Here is a 19,308-nt window from a genome sequence, read left to right as displayed (position 1 = left end):
CAGCCGCCCCCCCCAGCCTTGTGCCGCAGCCCCTTCCCCAGCTCCGTGCCCGTCCCTGGACACGCTCCAGCCCCTCAGGGTCTGTCTGGGAGTGAGGGGCCCAGAGCTGAGCCCAGCGTTCCAGGGGCGGCCGCACCAGTGCCGGGCACGGGGGGACGGGCGCTGCCCTGGCCCTGCTGGCCACGCTGCTTCAGACACGAGCCAGGGCGCTGCTGGCCCCCGTGGCCACCTGGGCACACCCCCAGGGCCTTTCATGCCAGGCAGCTTTCCAGCCAGTTTTCCCCAAGCCCGTAGCATTGCGTGGGGCTGCTGTGCCCAGGGCAGGGCGGGTGCTGGGCCTGGCTGAGCTCCACACAACCCGCCTGGGCCCGGCCAGCCCCCGCGCAGAGCCTGCCGGCCCCCCAGCTCAGCACTGCCCCGACTCCATGTCAGCTGCAAACTCACTGAGGGGGCACTCAGTCCTTAACATGGATGTGATCCTAGGAGCTGGTACGATATAGTTGCTTATGATATGAGTTAATGCAAAAGAGAGGATAGTTTAGGTAGATAGTAAAGGCAAAAGACAATGCTGAAGTTTATGAATGTCTGTTTATATAACTCTTTAGCTATCTAAGTTCCAGCAAAAGTTTATAATCCCATTAAACTGTAGCCAGAGTTTTACCACCATTACTTAAATTTACTTTGTTTGATAGGAATTCATAAATCATGTTTAAACCTTAAATATGATGGGCCTATTTATGTGTTTCTAGAAGATTCGTAGGAGGATATGTAGAGTAGAAAAAGAAGGGATTGGGCAGAGAGAACCATCCTGGTTTGGATCAAAGGTCACCCATTTCTGCATGTTCTTATGATGTGATCCGTGCCTCCGTACCTTAGTAGCCATGATTTGTTTAGTGATGAATGTAAGAACAACTGCAACAGAACAGATGGTGTTCATCTGGATTTTCTTCCTACCAAGACTATCTCATGCAGCAGATTCTGTTGCTTATCTCCTTCCCGTCTTGAATCACTGAATCATATTCAACAACTTTAAAACCTACATTACATTTAATTCAGGACAGAATATGGAAACTTGGTCAGCATAAAAGTAAAAGACAAAAAAAAAAAAAATCAAATACCATAATTATTTCTGCAGCCTCCTAAGTTTTTCATATGGATTCACCTTAGTCATTTCAATATTTTCTTCATCTAATGGCTTCTAAATTACTTCAGAATTAAATTACTAAAATTATTAGACAGTATGCAACCTCTAGCATCATTCATATCTTTACCCAGTTTTCCCTGCTGTTTCACAATTTTATGTTCAACTGGATTGTAAATGTGACTTAAATGGAAATGTTGGAAACATTCTAGTTCAAAAGAACGTCTCTGAACTCTCTGGTTATTTAAAAATCTCCTCAGTCTCCTAAAAATCAAGAACATATGGTGATTCACCCATGATTATTTTTGTTAAAAAATGAGTTTAATTTAATGAGTCAATGAAATTAAAGATTTCTTTTTCTGGCAGCTGGCCCTCTCAAAATTCAAGGTCAATGCACAGCACTGATGTAATTGCACAGCCACTCAGTCCATGTTCTACAGGTGTCGGTCATGTTGAAAATAAACACGCTAATTACATATTTTTAATGTGTAGAAGTAGTGTTCAAAAGCAAGCAGAAGTCATATTGAAGTCACTTTTGGGGTGTAACTGAGCCATTAAGTCTTTCTACTTTGAGGAAATCACATTTACCTTACTATTACTGTGTGCATCTATTCAAGTATGGTGCTGTACCTTTTTGTTCATTAACTGCTTGACAACGTTAAGACTTAACTGATTACTAAGGACTAATAACTCAGCATTCAGCTGGAAAACTTTCTGGACATCCGTAACAAGATTCAGAACTGAAATACCAAACCCTCCGAATAGCATTTAATTTGATAAATCCAGGGGTTATATTGTAAAAGGAAAACTCTAATAGCCCTAATACAATCAGAAGGGAAAGAAACTAATACAGAGAAACAAGGAAACCAGGAAATCCAAACTTTACTTAGTTTAGATTCTAAAGGTCACAGAAATGGTACAATTACTGGAGTTGATGTACTGCCAAGTGCTTGAGAAAAAAAAAAATGCCGACCAACCCAAAGCTGAGATTAAAGGAAAAAAAATAAGAACAATTTTTAAAAAATCCAGCAGTCTTGCAGGATGCAGCACAGTTGCCCTGAGGTAGCTCTGCCACACTCAGAAGGAATTTATGTTGCATAAATGTCGTTGTGAAGCAGGCCAGGTCTGTTATGTGCCGTATCCTTCTAATCTCATCAACAAGACTGGCTTCTCAAGCAGCAGAAGTGGTGGGCAAGCACACCATGTGAAATTAAAGCCAATGGCAAAATTGTATTATGGCCTAGATTTCACTCACCTGCATGTAAGATATCCATAATGAGAAAGTTGTTCGTATCCTTTTCTCCTTTGTTCAAAATGGCCTTCCATTACTCATAAAAATTCCAACAGGTGAAATATATACTAGGAGGTATGTCCACAAAAAGTCTTGGACAGAACCGAAAGGGGGGTGCCCTCCTGGACTGATTTCAGTAACTTATGAAATTGTCTTCCACAGGAAAAAACACCGGTTTCCTCTATTAGAGTGCAATTTCTGACCTTTTTTTTGTATATAGTGGTACATAAATCCTTGCAAGCACACATGCCTTAAGAGAATTCATGTGGAAATATAAACAAAAGTATGATCTGGAACCAATAAAAAAAAAAAAAGAAAAATGTAAACTTGAAAGGAAAGAAGGTTTTCCTACAATGTTTCCTCTAAAATAAATAAAACCAATGTTGGTGGGGGTTTTTTCCTTAGCTAGTAAGTTACTTTTTTTTGTAAATAAGATGTTATTTTTAAACCAGAAAAACATAAATACTGAATTTATTGATAACAGCGGTCATTTTCACTTGACTTTATCTTGTGAGCCATTCTGCTTACTACTACAGTTAACTATGCTTAGTTAATGTTTCTTATTCATGCATTCTACAAACATAATGTCAAAATGATAGATGAATATATTTTTCAGATTTGTTAATGAAAAGAATCTATTTCTTATTGTGGAGGGAACAGGAAGGTGAGTGTCAGCTCTTTCAGCACACCAAGAGGGTTTAGTCTTTATTTTTACAGGCAAGGTCCTGATACAAAGATTGGCAGCATCCAAACCCCTTTCCGTTCTAACCGAAGTGGAAGGCTAGGTGTGGCTGGGTAAGGAGTCCGATATAATAAAACTCAATAACGACAGACTGTTATTAATAAATATATTCTTTATTGCAGCACTGGGGTAGCACTGGGGCTAACTCCACCATAAGTGCTCCAAGTATCTGGCAAACTTTTAGACACTATATACCATGAAGTTATACATATTCATAAGATTTCTGAGAACTTGTTCACATATGCGTGAGATTTCCTGGAATTCGTTAACATATGCAAATGTCTGGTCCGCATGCACGGTCATCTTTCCTGGTGGTCGTCAGTGTCTTAGGATGAAGACTTGTAGTATTCTTCACTGCATCTGCTGATGGACCTTTACTTCTGCACAAAGTCAGTTCTGGGATGAGTAGACTATATTCTTGGAGGCCATTCTTTTAACTTTCTTATTGTGGCCCTGTGTATCCGTTCTCAAGATTGAGCTGTCTACCATGAGATTATCCAGATGTCCCCTTATTTTACACCCGCCCCTTGCTTGAGCCCTTTTTGTTCAACTAAGTATCTAAGGTACTTAGGACATCTTCTTTGGTTTCAGGGCCTTAACCCTTCAGTCCAGGATATTGACTGTTTACCTTTTTCATCTAAAAGTGCCTCAGAGTGGGTGGGCTGAGTTTAGAATTTCGTTTTTCAATATTCTTGCTAACAAAAGAGCACATTAAATACAGTGAAACATTTTTATTAGTTCTCCTTTCTAGACTTAAACTTCTGAGCAGAGGTATGTCCACGTATACTCTGATTATTCACTTTTATTTTTTATATTTGTATTTATTATACATAGTGTTTCTTCTTCCCCGTAGGCAGCTGATAGGGCAGAGGAATAGTACACTTGGAGTTTTATCCCCAGAAGGAGCATGCCTGACATGCAGAGCTAGCCCTGGGGTGCGAGGCATGCTTCCTGTCCTAACAATTTAGACACCATCCTTGTAACAAATGGAGAGTGATAATACAATGTACAGTAAGGACCTCGTATTGACTTTGGCTCCAGCTTCCAATGTACTTCAATACTATTCTCAAAAAATATGTAATCTAATTTATCTGTTATTAATATATCTTTTATTTGGAAACTGAGCTTTTCAAAGAAATAATATGCTTTATTGAGCTTCAGAGCTATTTAGAAGTCTCTGATAAACTGTGAATTATCTGTCATAAACCACTGAGCCTTTCCCTTACAGAGAATCTTTGTTCACATTCAAATTACTTTAATTATACAACCATCTAAACTTCCAGAGTCCTACAATCTAATAAGTACAGAATTCCCTGGATAAAATTTTGTTGGGTAAGAGTTGCCATTAAAAGTCACAGCCTTTTCATATTTGTATGAATTGTATTCTTTTCACTCTAGCTATTTCAAAATAGCTTATATTTTGATGAGAAAGTCTGGGATAATATTTGTGTTTGACAAAAATACCTGCTTTGCACTCTGTATCAAAACTGGAGACATTTCACAACGGAAGACTTGCATTTCACTCATTCTTATTTCTTGGGTTTTAATCAAAAGGTATTACCCTTTTCCAAACCACTGCAATGACAGTTTATACCTTATGTATAGCCATGATTAGAGCTATCCCCGAAGCCTGGTGGTTTTTTTTATTATTATTGATGATGGGGGTTTGTGTGGGTTTTGTTGTTCTGTTTGTTTTTTTAATTGGTATGATTCACTTTGCTGGGTGAAAGAATCATTGGTGTGCATAGTGTCCCATAGCATCTATTTGACTCCCGCAGAATGTCTTTTCTAAGATTTCTTAATGTGAGATAAAATATCCTGGGGTTCTGGCTCATGTGAAATGAATGGCTGCATCTGGTTTTATTATGTACTACAAGAAGTAAGTCCTTGTTGTCAAGCCAAGTGATGCAGGTGGGCTTGGCCTTCCACATTGTCCGTGACAGCAGACCCTGGAATTCATTGTATTTTGTGCCTGGTGGTCTCCAAAGCAGTATGAATACAAGATAACATGTATGCAGCATGATTGATCAGAGGATTAGGATCAGTAGTAAAACATCAAGTGAATCAATTTGATAAAATATGTGCACAGATGACACCACAGATCTGAGCTTCATTCTAATCTAGCTGGAACATCCGCTACCACAGCAGTGGTACTAGATTTGCAAATGTTGTCATTGGGATTATGAAGGCTGGTTCTTCCAGGCTTATTCTTATCTAGGCAAGGTCAATCAGACTCTAGTCCCTAGTTTAAAAAAAAAAAAAAAAAGAATAAAATCTAGAGCTTTTAGGAAAATATTAAAGAGTGATGATATCCTCTCTATATAGGTAATCCATATAATTTCTTTAAAGCACACACATTTTATTCATTAGCAACACAGCTCTATGTGTGCATACAGCATGCTCCTGTACCATGTAAAGGGTTAGAGTGTAATTTTTGTATTTCAGAGTAATTTAAGCAGGGTCACGGAATTTGGTAGTTTCACACTTACAAAGGCAGCTAACAGCCTTGCAAAAGAATCTCATTGGCAAAACAATTGATTTCTAACTTCTTCCTGAGCAGAGAACCTTCACTGTCTAGATCGTGTACAATAAAACTGACATCTGAGGGAAGAGCAAAAATATACTCAGCTTTCCTAATCCCGCAGAGGCTTGTGAAATTACTGTCTGAAAACTATAATGAGAATGGGATAATTTGTGACATTTCCCTCTGCTGTTAGAAGGTATTGATTTTATGACATTTTCATTTCTTACTATGTATTATGAGCATAAGACATCAAAATGTTAATATCAGATGCATAGAATAAACAAGGATAGTGCCAGGTAGTACTTTATTTCAATTATTTTTCAGTTTTATGCTGTAGCTATTTTACCAAATCTCCGCAGGCTGTTAGCAGATAAACAATCATTCATAAGCTCTAAGAATGCAGAATTAGAGGAGGCAGCCCATACATAAACTTATTTCTTCCATGAAGTCTACCAGCCAAGTAAGATAACTTATCCTCACCGTGCTGAGTTTTGACCTCCCTTGGTTTACCCAAGACATCAAATTTTTCAGCTGCATTGTCTGTCTAATTTAGATTGTCAGTGCCTTGAGATAGTTGTCATCTTCCTCCTGACATATGAGGGACCTGCAGAAAATACTAATGATTTCACAATAGATCGAATACTGTCACTTGTATTCAGCCCTGCTGCATCTTACTTGTCAAGTCTTTGTGAAGGGTAAGTTCCCTCTTCTAGTGGTAAAACCACCAAGATAAAGTTATGGAGAAGGCTATCTCATTGAGACTGTCTTGAAATTCTTCAAGTGTTGACCTCTTAGCTGTAGAATACCACAGTCCTGTAATAAGTATTGCTTACAGCTGTGACTGGGATCACTAAAAAAATATACCTAGCTTGTGGATTTCTGGAGAAATCTGTATCTCTCTCCTCTCTGTTCTTAGCATATTCAGCCCACTCTGTTCATCATACCGTGCACAATCAATTGCACCCAAGGAGTGAGCAAGGGCTGCAGACTCAGAAGTCCTGGCAAAGACCTTGGGAGGTTGCACTGCATGCTGCCAGAAAGAGAAATGGAATTAATTAAATGCCTGCAGAGAAACGCACTGTCCAGGCTGAGCAATGGTAGCACACTTACATTTTAAGTAAATGCACAGCAACAGGATACTAATCATATACAAGGTGCTATTTGCTAGAATCTTGTTTTTCTGCGAGAAGTCTATAATACATAAGAAAACCATTTATGGTATCTATATAGCAAGAGAGAGCTGCATTGTAAGGTGGTTCAGAAAATGTGGATACTTGCAGTACTCCTGGCTAGAAGACTAGTGTGCATTGGGCAGTTAGTGATCCAGGTAAGCGCTAACCTACCCAGACCAGGCCCATCCTGCTCTGTGCATCCAGAGCGGCCGTTGGGCACATGCTGTGTGGCACAGACCCCGTGGGTGCAGGCGAGCTCAGCCAGCGCTGCAACCGGGGGACCTGCCAGCGGTGCCTGCTCAGTGCTGGCCCTTACACCACACGTGTGGCCTTGCCTGTAGCAAGAAGTTTTCGTAAGAACATCGTATATGTTTGCCTGTAGAAGTAATAGAGTTGTTTCCTTGTCAGAGAGTCCTATAATAGCTTGAAACACTGAAAAGAGAGGGTCTCTGCTGTGGACGAGGTCTGCATGGCACACTGCATGTGGGTCAGTGCTCTTTGATGCCACGCTGCCCAGGGCTACCAGCATCTAAAGAGGCATAAGATTATCTATGTTATTCTCTTCTGACAGTGTTAGCTCTAATAAATAGCATTACAAAGTCTGGGTGCCTTTCTTCCTGGGTTCACAACAAACCAGCACCTTCCAGTGCAAAACAATACTTAAACATAGGAAGGTATCTGATGCTCGCTAAATTAGTGCTTAGCCCCAGAGTAAAGCTTCAATTATGGCTCTGGTCACCAGTACTGAAAGGCGTGCTAGTGCAACTACTGAACTAGGGACCAACCTGTCCACTTGTTTCTCAATTCCACTGCAAAGAGGAGCAGGATTTCTGTACGTTCTTGAACAACATCTGCATGCAGTCAGGCTGTGGTTATGATATGGACATGGAGAAGGGTGGAATGGACAAATTGTGTCCTTGGTGAAGTACAGCTAGTTACATTCTGCTAGATATTATGCCTTTAATATTCCTATATGACTTTCTGAAGTTTGCGGGGGGGAAGATTGAATAGGATCTAATATATCTCACTGCCCTTTCAGGACTTCAGGGGATAACTTGTCTGCCAGGTTCACTGCAGAAAATAGAGAACAAACAAAAGCACTGAATAGACAGTCCCACTTTTTCAACTGCCAAGTGAGAGTTGATCCACAGGCATTCTTGGGATTTTCTTCCCATTCCAAGGAGATTGCTTCTCGATTAAAATATTGCTATAAAGGTTTACCTGTAAAAAGCATTCCTTTAAAAACAGAAAATAATTCTACATATTAAACATAAAAAACCTCAGTAATTGTGAATATGCTAAAGATGCATCTCACATTCTGACATATTATTGAATCCATATAATTATTCCCATGCATACATGTAAATATATAATACATATTTTTACAGGCACATATATGGCATACAACCATTATATGAAAAAGTTAAAACAAAACAAAAAACCCACACCAAAATCTGAGTAATTTTGTATGATTTATGAAGATCTGAAATTAAGCATAATGAATGTTGAGTTATCTCCATAGTAGCAATAATCTGTACGGTGAATTGTAAGTAACTTCAACTTCAGAAAGTATAATGGGAAAAAAATACGGAATTTTGCCAGAGAAAATGTTGGCCTAGAAGACTATAGATACAGCTGCCAGCAATAACTGATAGACTGGAAGAATTCAGCACCAGCTTCAGATGCATGGTAGCTCTGGCACATACCTCAGTCATATTCTATATTTTAATTCCTCCTTATTTTGAACAGTATTAATTTAGTGTTTTCCCAAATCATCACATGCTGTACAAATATTCTAATAGGCAAATAAGGAAGAGGTGTCATAACAATTTGACTTCCTTGTAATCTAAATTAAGGCAGCCCATTAGACTAATTTCTTTCCCTGATACAATAATAGTAGTATATTCAATTCTAACCAATTCATGCCCTGGATGTCTTTAAACTTAGCAGCTATCTACTTGCAGACATATTATCACCTATAATTCTTTCAGACTTACAAAATCCTTCCACTCATTTTAAAATGAAAAAGTTATGAAAAGGAACAGATCATCTATCTGAAACTACCCAAAGCTTTCTGCCCAAAAGAGAGGCACGCTTAACAGTGTCTGTATCATCTCACCATCACTGTGGATGTGTATGATGTAAGGGGATTAATATTCTTTCTCCTTGGCCATCTGTATTTAAATTGATACATTATAAGAAAAATCACAAGCTGACCTAGGAAACAAAAAAATTATCCTATAGTTGATGTGGATATAATGGATTTTAATTTGGTTTGGGTTTTGTTGTTGGTTGTTTTTTTTTTAAGTACACTATAGAGTAATTCATAACACATGGATAATATTGTAGAAAAATAAGAACTGAGTATAACAGAAAAGAAATTGTTATTTTTATACCTTGTGAAGTTGACTAAGTTGCAGATATTTTATGTGAACTAGATTTCTATCATATTCATATAGAGCTTTGTCACAGAACAGTGTAGTGAAGAGAAGGGAAAAACAGTATCATGATAAGGTCAGTGCACAAAAGAGTAACCGAGTTGTCCAGAAAATAAAGCCATACTGGGATCTCAAAAACTGGGATATCATTCCTCTAGGTAATCAAAAACATTCAAAATACTGTTCAAAATGCATCTGTCCCTCGTGGGGGCTTTAAATAAGCTAATTTTACTTTGTCTGAAACAATGCTGTTGTAAAGATAATATAACCAGGGAAAAACTTGCCTTGTATCCCTCAACAATAAAGTCTGAAAATACGATGTTATTGAAATTCTTTTAATGTGTGCTTCAGAAAAAAATAATGTTGGATTTCTTTAAAGAAACACAGATTGTGTAGATTTTAGCTGATTTATACAGTGTAATCTTATTTATATCATAATTTTTTCTATTTTATAACAATAGCCCTATAAATATTTTATTCAGTCCTCTTTCAACATAAATACTTCCATTTCTGAGGGTCACAATTTCATCTGAGTGCAAATAGCTTTAAGCAGCAGGAGTCCAAGCCGTAGATATGTATTCAGATTTAGACCCAACTACTAAAATGGAATATTTAAATGCTCATATACGGTGTCCATGCTGTTACGAAGCTGGAGAACAAAAGTGATCAAACATACACATACTCCACATTACACATTCAGAAAGAGAAACAAAGAAAAAGAACAAAAGAAAGTAGGAAAGAAAGAAAGAAAATTAAGAGCACTGGAGGTTGCTCCTATTACATGTTTATGTTTATAACTTATGGACGTTGTTGTCTGGTAACTCCAGTACCTATTTTGCAATAGGAGAAACGCGGAATATCAGAAGAAACATATCTTGACTCTTCACCAGTGGGTGTAACCAAGTATGTGATAAATACAAGGTGTTATGCAACAGGAGAAAATTGTCCTAATATCTTGATGATAAATTATAAAATTAGACTATTATTGTTTTAATGCAAATTTAATATAAGCTTAAAAGTGAAAATTAAAAATTTACTGTCTTACTGTCTTTAAGGACACTGACTTCCAGGAGATTTTCAGAGATATTTTGAGCTGACTGTATGTTTTTGGCATAAATACAAATGTTGTTTAGAATGATGACAAGTACTGATCTTAAAATCATTCATGGCCCTTAGTGGTATATTTGGGGATCATTTGTTTCTGCTTTTATAATTTACTGTTTGGTTTTACTAATCATTTTGCATTATCTTTCTTTGGGATTATGCCAAAGATTTTTTTAATGAATCCATCAATTTTAAGGGGAAAAAGCAAATGCAACGAAAACAAAATGCTCTTCTTACATACAAAGAATTGCAAGACAAATGATCCTATAAAAATAACACCTATTAAGAGCATAAATATGTTCAAGTAGAACTAGAAGATGTTGTTTCCTCCAATGGTAAAAGGAAAAAAAAAGCTTCACCAGAGAAAGTATGATAGAAAAGGGCCATGCAGTAGACAAGAGTGGATTTAAAAATTATTTACCTTCTTAGATGATTTTAGCAAACCAGCCTTTTAGATCTGGCTTGATTATTTGAAACTAAATGTTTTGTGCAGGAAATGAAAATAGGTTGATTAAGCATATTCTCATCCTCACCCCATGCATCCTGTATATTACTATGACACCCTGTGATGCAGGATAGCTACAATGCAGAGGTAATAGATGGGAAATTGTTTCAGGCCCCAGTGGTTCTGGTGTATGATTATGATACAGGCTAGCAATCATAGAAATTGCTTCTGAAAGTCATATACAGCTCACCCATTCACTGAGCTGCTCACGAAAGTCAGGGGATTTGTGTGCTTCAGCAAAGCATATGTTATAAAGGAGTTATTTATAATGAAGTCTTGCAGATGAGTCTTACTTCTCTGACTCTTTCATGTGGATTATAGCTTGTGAAGGCAGGAAAGAAGAGTTATACCAAACTGTTCTGTAAGTCATTATCTTCCCTTGACATATGGCACAATTTCTTGTTGGAAGCAGGTGCTGTCAGTGTAGCAACCTAGCACCAATGAAGACATTGTCAGTTGTATGGTTACATTACAGTGAGTGTATAATTAGTCATTTTACATCTACTTTTACTTTATTTTGACAATTAGGAACTTTAACAAGAGACGGCTGTGGAGGAACTGTGACTTTTCTACTTCAGTCAGAATGTAGACTCGAGAATTGAGGAGTATGTACTTCGCACTTCTTTCGAGTTCAATTTAAATTGAACGAGCACTGAACTAACAGGTTCTCTGAATGTTTTTATCATAGATATGCTTAAACGCCCGCTGTAAATTGAAGTAGGCTAAATGTATTAGATATTAAGTAGATATTTCCTCGGGAATATCTATGTTCTCTCTGAAAAGTTTCATTTCAGACATTTAGAAAATGTCTATTTTATACAATATTTATTGTAATAGGTCATACAAATAAAAACAAAATTAAAAAAAAAAAAAAAGGAAAGGAAAATAACTCCCCCTGAAAATATAATGGAAATTATGCTTTGCAGATACTGTAGGCATCTCCACTTTTCTATGAAAGCTATGAAGAAAAAGCTGGCCAAACTTTTCTATTGACTCAGTCTTCAAGCACAGATTTTAAGGTTTTATTAAGTTGTTGATTATGATTTCTGACTTCACAGTAGCCCATTAATACCAGCTTGGAACTACTTGCTGCATGTTTGTCTGACTTATGAAATGTCTTTCATAAATTCTTTCAGCACATGGGGATGGCCTGCTCCTGCACCTTTAAGACCTCCTTCCTGAAGAATGTCCAGGCTTCCTGGACCCCTTGGCCCTTCAGAACTCCCAAGGGACTCTGTTAAACAGGCTCCTTAACAGGCCAAAGTTGGCCTTCTGGAAGGAAGCCCAAGGTAGCAGTTCTGCTGAATAGAACCAAAACCTCTTATCACCTCATGATCACTGTGCCTCTGACCACCAGGTCACCCACCAGCCCTTCCCTGTTCGTAAGCAGCAGGCCCAGCAGGGCATCTCCCCTGGCTGGCTCACTGACCAGCTGTGTCAGGAAGGTCTTGCACACACTCCAGGAGCCTCCTGGGCTGTTTTGTCTCTGCTGTGTTGTATTTCCAGTGGGCATCGGTAGGTTGAAGTCCCCCACAAGAACAAAGGGGAATTCACAAAGGGGAAATCAGTGGCTGAAGAAAACAGAATTCTCAGTTTCTCGACAGGTGCACTTTAGAATTCCCATTAATTTTCAGAACGGCATTCCCAGTTTTATTTTCTATTATTTAAATAGATATTTACCTTCTATACCAAGCTCTGCTTGCATGATCTAATATTATTATTATAATCAAAGCAAACCTTCCCCAGAGATCCATGCTACTGTCATGGTTTAACCCCAGTTGGTAATTAAGTGCCACGCAGCCACTCATTCACTCCCCCCTCACCCGGGGGGTGGGAAGGAGAATCAGCAAGGAATGTAAAACTCGAGGGTTGAGATAAAAACAATTTAATAATTGAAATGAAATAAAACCAAAAGAACAATAATAACAGTAACAGTTACAATGAAAAGGAGGGAGAAGGGGGCAGGAATGAAATCCAGCGGGATGGGAGAAAAGAAAACTAGTGATGCACAGTACAGCTGCTCACCACTCACTGACTGATGCCCAGCCAGTTCCCGAGCAATGATTCCCAGCCCCGGCCAACCCCCTCCTGGTTTATATACCAAGCATGAAATCCCATGGTACGGAATATCTCTCTGGCTAGTTCAGGCCAGCTGATCTGGCTGGGTCCCTTCCCCATTCCCTGCACACTTCCAGCCCTCCTGCGGGCGAGACCTGAGAAACCAGAAAGTCCCCAACCACACTGTTCCCACACCAAACCCAACATGCAGCACTGCACTAGCCACCAAAAAGAAAATTAACTCTACCCCAGCTGAAATCAGGACAACTACATATCTAGGTCCTTAATGAGGACATTGGTAACTGAGAAGCTTTCATTGTACATATTTTACATGTTAACATCACAAACCTAAGCTCCTAATAAGGCATCCTTTTTATTATGCGATTTCCTCATTGTGCCTATATAGTATTCAATGTCTTTAATTCTCATGTCAGCTAGAAGACAAATAAGAAGTTACCTAGCAACCTACAGAGATTGATCATCTACCTCCCCACTGGCAGATATAATGACTAAATAAAGGCAATAAATCCTTTTTCTTAGTTTTTTAATTAAATGTCCACAACTATTGAAACCTTGTGAAGAAACTAAAATGTGTCCGACAATGACAAACATTGAGTTAGAGCTGCTTTTCCTGATTTTGACAAGTTATTTTGTTTTTTTTTTTTTCCTAATTCAAATTATTACTGTGGAAATTATTAATACAAAAAGCTTTAAATTATGGATCTTTTAAGACACCTCCTGGGCCACTTTCTGAGATCATCTTTTACCAGCTTCATCAAAGTAAACTAGCACCACTTTCCCACAGGAGCTGCAAATGTTCAGCATTGTATTTGACTATTAGGTCAACTCCTCAGAGGCTAAATGGGGGACAAAACCTTACTCTTCATGTCCTTGGGAACACTGTAGTCTTCAGACTGGTACTTTTTGCACTTCCCATGCATATGCTATAATGGTATGCTATGTTTATTTTCAGAGTACTTCTCTTGGTTCCGTAAAAGAACATGTCTTAAAAAAGATGAAATTGAGTTAAGACTATGAAACAGTACATCATTTGGCTTTTATATAACTTAGCATAACAACAGAGGAAATCACCAGACATACTTTGCTACCGCTCTAATTATTTACTTCAGCTTGCTCAAGTCTGTTTCTGTAAATATAAATTCACAAATATTTTAAACCAATACGTAATAAAGAGAAATGAGAAGTCAAAAATATCTTCATTCAGGTCCCTTTCAGAAAGGATACAACAGGAAAAGTAAAGCAAGCTGGTCCTCTTCTCACTAACTCCTTTCTCTGCCTTTTGGCTTTCTGATAGCAGAAGACTAAACCCATTGTTATGTTTCACACAAAGCTTTTTATGTAATTAAAATGCAATATTGAAAATTATAATTTATATAAACATTTATTGCAAAGGTTGTGTGTGTCGAGTGACCTGTTTTCTGGCAGTGTTTCCTACAGCACTTTGAATTTATGCAACCCATCTGGAGCAAACTCCCGGAGCATTTTAACTCTGGAATACAATTTTAACTTTGGTCTCCAGATGGTCCAGCTCCTTAGAGTTTACTAGACAAGCCACAAATAAAGTTATCTATGCAAAAATAATAATTAAGGAAGATAAGTGCTTGTATTTAGCAAAAAAAAATCAACTCACAGAAAACTGTCATCTACAGTGCAGAGTGCACAGTTGACTTTCTCTATTGAGACAGACCTGTAGAGAATTATGGTTAAATTGCATCATTTGTTTCCTAAAGTTGAGGACCCTCATTGGTGGTCCCCTTGCTTTGTGCGTGAGCTGTACTCGGGCCCAGGGCTTGCAGGCTGGGCTGGGCTCGGCTCACTGGGGGCAGTGGATTTGTTGCCTTGGCAAGGCCATGATCCTGCCAGCCTTCTTGGCCCCTGGATCCCTGTTCTCATGGGGTGACCTTCCCACTGCTCCCTTGTAGGCACAGTCTTTGGAAATGGGAATTTTTCTGAGGAAATCACTGAGAAAGGATCATGATTAACTGCTGAAAGGTGAATGACTCGCAGTGTTATTGCAGACCAAGGAATATATTAAGAATTATGGAATCTATTTTACAAGAAAGAGTAAGGAACATCATTGCTGCTTTCAATTTAAAATGCAAAGTCAAACGAAATACCTATCAATTTGTTATATTTTGGAATGAAATTCAAATCACTCTAGTTTGAGGCTTGCTTCCCTTATTTTATCAGTGTCAGAACAAAGACAGCCCATACTGCTCAAAACCACATAGCTGTCTCCCAGTAAACCTTTGGATGCAGGGCTTCAGTTGTGTCTTTCTGGGCCACCTTATGTGCTAATATTAACCTATCCAGTTGTCATGTATGTAACCGTGATGATAACGGTACTGCACTCGTCTGTGCATCTGCTCCAGCTTGCAACTGAAGCTCAGGTGAAAGAGGAAACTTTCATACATTGCTGTGAAGCTGCTTGCAATTCCATTATCTGCAAGAGGGATTCCTTCCCCGCACCAACATTTATTTTGTCATCTCTTTTCCTATTTTGCTGACAGGAATAATTATTTCTAACACTTTTTTATTCTAACTGTGGAGCATTTATTTCTGAGAAATTATATACTACCCGCTGTGTTTCCTGGTATTACTAATATTACTGCATTGCTTTCCAAAGTTGAAACTGTTTTTCTCAGTGCTTCAGAGAGATTGTTCTGTAAACACTGAGTATGTTCAGAAGCTCTGACACCTTTGGTTAAAATTTAGCATTCAACTTCTTGCAGTCACTGTGAATTATCACTAATAATCTAGACTGGATACACGTATAGTTGAGTTGCACTTACTTGGAAGTTCAAGACAGCTGGTGCCTCCATTCTGCAGAACCCATTACTCCATAGAGGGATATGAGTGATCTTTAAATGACTGCAGTCTCTCAGAAAAGAAAATTAACCTGTGTTGAGCTCTGTGCTGTCACTGCTGGTTTGTTTCCAGTTACCAAATGAATTCATTTATGGTAGTTTTGATATCTCTGTGCTGTACCACAGCTGTCATGGGAGGTATTTCAGTGAAACTACTTAAACTAGAAAACTAGTATGTATATGGTTTTACATGCGGCTAAGTGCTTTGCAGACTGAAGATCTAATACATTTAACAGTCCCCCTGTGCACTAGTATATGGAAATCGAGTGTATTTGCAGAAATCTGTATTTTCATTTAACTATTCAGTATATCTGTAGGCATAGCTTTTATTAGACATCTGTTTGATTATTTTTTTTTCATGTTTCCTATTGTCCATAAAGATTTGAGATTTAGACAGAAGATTTTAAATAGCTGAAAAATATTAATGGTCATTTACATAACTTTTAACATAATTAACAGAGAAACATATAAGTTGAAATCTTGAAGAGAATATATTCTGACATATGTGTGTATGCATGAGAGATTTCCCAGCAGTTAGAAATTGTATAGATGCTTATTTCTCATTTTTATGAGACTGATAAATTGGTACAACTACATCAGTTTTTAATTCCTTCCTGGGATTATTTCATTCAAGCTCTCATGAAAGACCTGCACACATAAAAACCAGAATCTTTTTATTTCTCAGTCTATTGATATTTAAATGTCTTTTATTTAGATATGAGAAAACAATATTTTTAGTAACAATATGCTTCCATGATTCTGATGCATCAATTAGGTTTAAATAAAGAGATAACGTGCTCATAGGGATGAGTTTTCCAATTTCTGCTCTCAAGTACTATATCTTGTTTCTGGTAAAGATTTTCTTACCTGATGTACTGAAACTGAGAAGCAGACCACCCCTGAACACAACAGATGGACTTTCCCCTGAGCAGGGCCTGATGAATGCTGTGGATAACTGCTGGAGAATAAGGGGTGGGGGTCAACACTAATGGACAAGCTCTGACAGGTTACACATCAACATTTTATAGCACAGGTCTTGTAATGTTTTAAAGAATTTTTATTGCAAATATCTGAATTGTGAAAGCCGAGGAAAGAGAAGGCTTGTACTCACTCTGGGTATATTTTCCGCAAACCTCTGTCTCCTAGGTCTGTAGTGCTGTGCTGCCACTGGGGTTTGCAGAGGAGCTATGGAGCAGGAGGTTGTGCTGGCAGCCAAGGGCAGAGCGTGCCTACTGCATGGAAGTAAGCTGAACCCACCACAGTTCTTGTTTAGTGGGGTCTCACTATCTCCTTGCTAGCCACAAACTTCTGCAGAAGAAAATGGAACAGAAATTCTAGTTAAATCTGATACTAAAAACCTAACCCAACCCAAAACAAAACAAAAGGGCAAAAAATAAACCACCCATAAAAGAGAAATAGTGAATGCTTTTCAAGTGAACACTTGATTAAGTCAAGCTACCTGTGGAGCTGTACGTGAAATCAAGTATGAATTCATGCTGGAGCAAACAGCTTCCTGAGATTTAATGAACTACCTACAAAAAAACCAGGAAAGTTTGCCAGGGAAGTCATAAATTCTGTTTCTATTATTTCTGTGTTCATCAAATAAGTGGCTGCTTAATGTAGTTGGATAAAAGCCTTTTAGATGAAAATAAAAAGATATTTTTATTGTGGATCTTAGAACTCTAGTATGGCCAGGGGACAGCTGAGAGAGCAGAGCAGCAAGCTGTCTGCAGCGACATTACCGTAAGCCAGTAAAATCTAGAGCTGCTTTAAAACAAGCACCGCTAACAGTCTGTACTGCTCTGTCATAAACTCCAGCACTCCAAAACACAGGGAAAAATACACTGGAGACTTCCAGTTCACTCTGAGGCTTTTTTTTTTTTCCTCTTAAGCCAGTGTTATGAAGGTGTTTTTAATGAAGATAAACACACATTCCTGCCCCACCTTCCCCCCTCCCCCCAACCCCCTGCAGTGAGATATTTTTTTTGTTTCTCTACCCCACAGCCCTATTTAGTTAACTTTTTAAATTCAGTGTGTGGTGTACTGAGTGCACTCTGGTACCTTCCCCAGCACTTAGTGGAGAAAAAATGGCTGGTCACAGCCACTTAAACACATGACATTTTAAGGAAAAGCGATTCAGAAAAATACAACTCTCTTTGCAACAAGAGAGAGCAAGCAACAGAGCTGTCATTTGTTAAATTGGGTATTGTCTCATTACATTTCTAAGTGTAGTGTCAGGAAAGATTAGAAGCAGACTGACAGATTCAATTGGCTCAACAACTTTCCCATAATCTCACAGAAAACATTAGCTCAGCTATTAAGAATATACGTAAGCTAATTTCTGACAGACATTTGCTGTTATACGAATTTGATGTCATTATAGTTCATTGAGTATCCCAGCCATAAAGCAAACATACCTTGCCATACTCTGGGAAGAGGATCAAGAGATAAGCTAGGGAGGATGAAAGAAACTATTTTCTTCTATGACTTGGTCTTTTTCTATGGCTAAGGGATATTCTTATCAAACAAACCATGTCCAAGAAAATGAATTGAACCTTCCATCAAAATTTGAGTATAAACCAAAGATTTTCTCAGGTTGCAAAACGTTCTTTTTTCCATCTCTCAGGCTGTCATATCCTCCGTTTGTGAACCACAGGAAATGGAAATATGGCAGGACTATTACTGAGGTAATCATACTGTTCTCCAGGACCACATTTTCCTGTGGAATATTCGGGTTGAATTCTAAGCCAGAGTAAGAATAGTGCCTTAGAAATAAAGTGCATGAAATTTGAGTGAGTCATACCTAAACTATGTAATATTTCTCTGCAAATATGTAAAGCTCTGAATTTTAACTTCATCTAATTGCAAAATTCCTTCATTTTCATTCTATTTTGTCAATTTTTTGGCTGGTCTTAAAGAAAAAAAGAAAAACAATAAAAGCAACCCCCACCCCTGGAATAACAGAGTTGCTGGCACACCAGGAGGGCTGGAGTTCCTCAGGCTCTCCTGTCTCCACGGGCTGCGGGGCTGAGGGCAGAGGCAGGCGGCTCCTGCCAGCGTTGCGGGTGTCCCAGAGCTGCTGGAGCCACTGTGCCCACTGTACAGCGAGAGCACATCTCCTCCCTCTCCTTCTTCCCTGGCCACGCTCTTCCCAGGGCCATTGCTCGCGCTTCTTCCCTCGCTCCTCATGCCGCACAGCCTTCTGCCCTTCCCCAGAAAAGTTTTCACAGAGACGCCACCAGCTTTGCTGATGGGCCCGCCTGTGGCCTGGTGCTGAGGGGCCGCTTGGAACCGGCTGGGGCTGGCGCCGGGCAGCCCTGGCCTCTCCTCACAGAGGCCATCTTCATGTGCACAGTTTTTCTGGGCCAAGTCTTTGACAATGTCTTTATTTCTGTGGGGAAAAAAATTATCCTGTTAGCAAAAGGATAACTTCTCAGAGGGGAGA

The 19,308-nt window shown here is 38.8% G+C and overlaps 1 long non-coding RNA gene across 1 annotated transcript in view; it reads right to left on the bottom strand.

The window, feature by feature from the left end:
• Positions 1–1,136: 1,136 nt before the first annotated feature.
• The window catches only part of LOC308053676, a 53,295-nt gene continuing 35,123 nt past the window's right edge, over positions 1,137–19,308 (bottom strand). The window contains exons 2-3 of the long non-coding RNA XR_013923758.1: positions 17,323–17,391; positions 1,137–17,171 (exon numbers count right to left, since the gene is read on the bottom strand). This is a non-coding gene — a long non-coding RNA (uncharacterized lncRNA). The remainder of the gene's footprint in view (positions 17,172–17,322; positions 17,392–19,308) is intronic.

Source organism: Falco punctatus, assembly GCF_963210335.1.
Source record: "Falco punctatus genome assembly, chromosome: 15".
Lineage (NCBI taxonomy): Eukaryota > Metazoa > Chordata > Aves > Falconiformes > Falconidae > Falco > Falco punctatus.
This window is presented reverse-complemented; position numbering and strand designations above follow the sequence as displayed.